Raw genomic sequence first — 5,648 nt, forward strand, 5'->3', positions numbered from 1 at the left:
TATTCATTTCCTGTGGAAGGCTTCAAAATATCTTCATATGGCACCTGACCAATTGCTTCCTGTTCCACTGGTTTCCCCTTAATTTGGAGTTCCATTGCTCTATCCCTTTGTGGTGCTTTTTGAATTAGATTTTCGACACTGAATCCTTCACTTTGGAGGTACTCCATAACCTCAGTTTCTATTTCTTTAACTCCTCCATTACTGATCACCTTTTCTACTTTTCCTCTTTGTCTTCTTATTTTTTGTATTGTAAAGTTTTCCATTTCCAGATTCCTTTGCCTGCATTTCTCTTCAAATAGCTTTGGTGATGCTCTTTTTGTATTTATCAGTTTTGCTTTCTCCTTTGCATAGATATTACACCATATTAACTATTTTTTCTTTCCCATGTCCATAGTTCTTCTTCAGATGTCCCCTGATCTTCTTGTTTCTCCTTACTTTGAGGACTCATTCCATCATGCTGTGTTAGACCTCCTACATCAGATCCTTCACTTTGCAGGCACTCCATAAGTTCATCTTCTCTTTTTTAACTTGTACTTTACTAATCTGCTTTTCTACATTCCCTCTTTGTGATATTTTTTATTGTGAAATGTTCCATGTCTGGATGCCTTTGTCTGTATTTCTCTATGAATGTCTTTGGGGCTGCCTTTATGTTGATTAATTTGGCTTTTGCCTTTGCATAAATATTGTACCATATCAAATCTTTCTTTCTTTCCCATGTCCATATTTCTTTTTTATACTTTAAAAAATATCTAGGTTTTGTATAGTTTTGCACTTACCCAGAGCCTTCTTTTTCCACACAGACCAAAGTTTCTTGGTCTATATACTGTTTTTTCAAAAATCTGTTGTATTAATGACCACTAATTTTTATTTGAAGCTTCTGACAGTTTTTCTTGAAGAAGTATTTTTCTTTCCTCTAATTTCTCTCTTAATCTTTTTGTTTATCTCATGTCTGGAAATTCTAGTCTTTTTGCATAATAGTAACAATACATTATTTAATTTGTTGCATTGGTAATGGTAGTGTAAGCTCTTGCTGGTGTGTTCTCAGGTCATTGTTACTAATTCTGTTTCCTCCCTGTGCTTTGTTTGGATCCAGTTTTCAGTTCTTTTTCAATATGATCTAATCTGATTCCAGTTTCTGCAGTTATCTGGATGTCACTAGGACAGCTTATAACCTGCTTTGTGGAGCCAGACTGTCTTGCATAAGATTTTATAAATATACCTATAATCTGTTGTGTCTGATCATAAAATTTAGAATCTACACACAGTTTATCAATGTGTATGCCTTTACTCTTTCCACATTTTATTTGTCTATAAAAAGGTTTCATATTACACTCAATTTCTTTATATAAAATTTCTTCATGTTTCCTTGATCTTGTCTCACACAATGCTTAATTTGTTTGTGCAGCTTGTTTATTTCAGTTTTCAAAGCTGTAGTTCGATCTCTTAAATTTCTTATATATATATATATATATATATATATTGCTTATAGTTTCTAACTCTCACTTTAATCAAGTATCTTGTTCTTATGGAAGAGTACATCCCTGACATTGTATGGCTAGATCCTGATGGCTTTTTTTTTTTTGCATTCAGATTCTCTTTCAAAGCTTTCCACATTCCATCTACAGTTTTTCCACATCACTCTAGTTTCTTTTACATAGTGACTGTTTTGCTTCCATATAATCTGTAATTAATCTTCTGTGCATTGGTTTTGATTTCAGTTTGGCAAATTTATCTTGTAAGAAATTAATCTTTATAACCCCATAATCACTGCACATCAACAGTGGTAAAACTTGACTTGAAGTAACAGCAATTTCTTTGCACAACAATGTCTATTATGTTCTGTTCTCTCGTAGGTTTTTTACAGTTTGAAGCAATTGTTCTGAATTTACGTTGTTAATAATTTCTTTACAAATGTTGTTAAATCAATATTTTTCCAATCTGTTTCTGGTAAATTTAAGTCCCCAGCTAACATTCTTCACTCCTGAGTTTCATGCAAGAAATGTATGAATTACTGTAGCTCATCTGCACTTGACTTTGGTGGTCTCTATACTCCAAAAATTGTTATATGTTCCAGGGTTGTCTTTATTGTCACAGTTACACAGTCTATAGTAATGGTGTTATTACTGAATGCATAATAATCGCAGGGGTCATAACTACCTTTAATCCCTATCATAACACCTCACCTGATTGTTTGTTAGAATGTCTGTTACAGTGAAAACCTTTATACCCTAACAGAACTGGTTTCCAATCATTGTTCCTTAACCATGTTTCACAAACAATAACAACATCAATCTTGTTGAAACAGCAAATGCTCCAATAAAAAAAACTTTATTATTAATGCTCCTAGCATTAGCAGCCATCAGAGATGCATCAAATGTTTCTGTCTGTGAACTGCTAAAATCCTGCCTGCTGTTTGTCAAACATTGCAAAATGTGTGCTGGATATATATATATATATATATATATATATATATATATATATATATATATATATATACCAAAGACTGTTTTACTGTGTAGTTTCGTTTCCACTCTTTGAATAGGAAAACACCATTAGTGAAATGGCATGGAATATGAGTTTCATGCTGTAAGTAGGCAATCACTTATGATGAGATGCATTTAATTGCACTTTCCACATTCCTGTCATTGCCAAATGACAAACTATCCATAGCTGATGATAAATTTGAGTACACTCTTAGCTAAGGATGGTTGCACTTCTCTAATAAGGTTTCCCTGTCCCATCACTTATGCACAGTTTGTGGTGTGCATATTTAAGAAGAGTATGCCTGTCATGGCTCCTTAACCATACCTGTCATGCCCTATAGTGCTCACTGTACTCACATAGTTGTAGATAAATTTGGATGTCATCTTAATATTCCACAGACTGATAATGCATTTCATTAATTCAGAATTTTATAAGATCGCATTATATGTCAATAACATATTCAGATTGTATGAGAGCACTGACCATAGCTTACCTTGCACACATCACTAAACTATCTGTGCACTTTTGCTACTTATTTTAATTTATTTTTGTATTTATTTGTTTGTTTACTTATTTTTGTTCGGTATTTCCTTACCTCCCCTCATCCTGATGGCCATCCACCATTTCATAATAATTCAGTACCTTTTTCCTCATTAGGGAGATAAACAGTCATGGGAGGTTATGGTCCAGAGTGTCATCAGGGTTTTTTCACTAAATGGCCCTAAACCCTCCCCAAAAAGATTAGCCATGTGCTGTCATACATGTGGGCCTTTTATGGCTTCCTCTGTGGGTGTGTACATTTCTTCACATGCCCCCATGAAAGTTACCACATGAAAGTAGCTTGGCAGAGCCTTATACATATGCCCTACCCATGCATCTTATAAACAATCCATGTCAACATTAGAGGGGGTCAGACTAACTCCTTCCCATCAGGATGGGTGAACCAATGTTAGCTGTTCAATCTCCCCCAATCCATCTTTTCCAGTTCCTAAACAACTTATCAATCTCATCTCAAATGGATCATAATCAGGGCTTCATCGCTCTATGCCACAGAGTCAGACCTTTCCCCTTTTACTTATTGGGATCTGTGCCATTCCAACAAATCTGAGATAACAAAAATAACCTAGTGGACAGCCTTCAGAATGTTCAGATTTTAGAATCTGGCTGTACAACATGTACACATATTTAATTTTTGACATACTAACATTTTGGATGCTTAGCCCGTTTGCTCATTTTTATAAACTTTACATGTTTTACAACCTAGATACACATTTTGCAATGTTTTCTTGCCAGTGCAAATGTTGTCTTTCTTGAGCTGTATACGCCACTTCTTTGTAAAGTCCATGATGCTTATGCAGTTAAAAGCAACTATGCAAAAAATGTGTATAGATGCATAATAAATGTTGCATTTTACAAATAAATACTTTAAAGGTACTTCATATTTTAAGATTCTTGAATAAACTTCTTTAATTCCATTAATTGTGAGTACAGACAAGTAATAGTCCTAACATTCAGGTGGCACAGTCATCAAAAATAAACAGAGATTATGTGCTAGCAATAATGCCCGACAAGGTGATCACTGCAGTGTTCAGGGATGTTGCAATACCTGACACTGCAGACAGAAGACTCACTCTCCATGGAAAGGTCATTATTGTCCTGCAATATCAATCTGGGGGAGGGAATTATTGCCCTTAGAATGTGGAATCTGTTAGGCTCTTCTGATTTTTTTTTTGTATTTTGTGAGTGTGTTTGAGGTTCCAAATGGATTTTGTTTCAAATTTTGAGATTTTGATAGTAAACCATATATCTATCTGTCTATATCTATCTATCTATCTATCTATCTATATATATATATATATATATATATATATATATATATTTATATATATATATATGCATACACACACACATATATAGATATACACACATGCATATAGATAGCTAGAGATATCTCTCTTTCTCTCTCTCTTTCTATGTGTGTGTGTTTGTGTATATATATATATATATATATATATATATATATATATATATATATATATATATATTAGATGTAGATATATAGATATAGATATATAGATATAGATATCGATATAGACATATATGTATATATGGATCTAATTTATATTTTCGAAATGAACCACTTGACTACAAACACAGAAAAAAACAAACCAAAGCAAATCAAAACCACCCATGTAGGTTTAGGCCCCCCAATCCCCCTCTAAGTAAATATACCAACTCCGATATCGCACTATAGCGGAGAAAAGGGCACCATGGTTCACCATGGTGGCTCAGTGGTTTGTTATCCCTGGTTCCCTGGTTCCTGCACTAAAATTGAGAGCACTAATGTATTACGAACACTTATGTATGTTAGCATTTGTCTTAGGAGAAGTTCTGGCTGTTTAGTTATTGTTTAATTATTGTTATTGTGTTAAACACTGTTCATTGACTATTCATATTACTATTGGTCATTTGTTTTTATTAAGGAACCAATGGGAGCAATTTTGAAGGTTTTTAAATGTCTTTGTTTATAATGGATGTGATTCCTATGAAATTTCCAGGAAAAGAAACAAAAGTGCTAAATCCGTTTATTACTTGTTGGAATTATTTACCATTAAACTGAGGACTTTATTATACATTGGTGGGTTTTTCTTTATTGGCTCCATTTTTCTGCCAGGCTGATTGTGTTTGGATTTTGTGGTCTTGTAGTGACTTCAGCTTTACCACAGTTCCTTTTGGTCAGTGGTTCGTTTTCCGGAGTGAAATTGCAATGTTCTGGGTGTTTGATAGTATGCCATTTCGGCAAAGTGGTTATTCGACAATATAAAGTAGATCCATATCTGTATCTATATATATATATATATATATATATATATATATATATATATATATATATAGAGGGTCTACTTCTTGTCACCGAAATTGCACTTTACCAAACATCAAAAAACTGACACCAATATAGTGACGGTGCAGTTCAATGAAAACTCACTATTTTGAACTACACTTAACCGAACTGGAAAAACACTAACATATACACTGCAAACACATTTTTGCAGGGGGCAAGCCCCCTTGCACCCCACATGTGAGGGGCTGCACCCCCCCCACTAATTATATATGCTAACTCCGAGATCGCACTACACTGGGGAAAAGGGTAAATTTCCTTATTC

This window comes from Protopterus annectens, chromosome 3.part0 (assembly GCF_019279795.1).
Source record: "Protopterus annectens isolate FY-2018-M chromosome 3.part0, PAN1.0, whole genome shotgun sequence".
Classification (NCBI taxonomy): Eukaryota; Metazoa; Chordata; order Ceratodontiformes; family Protopteridae; genus Protopterus; species Protopterus annectens.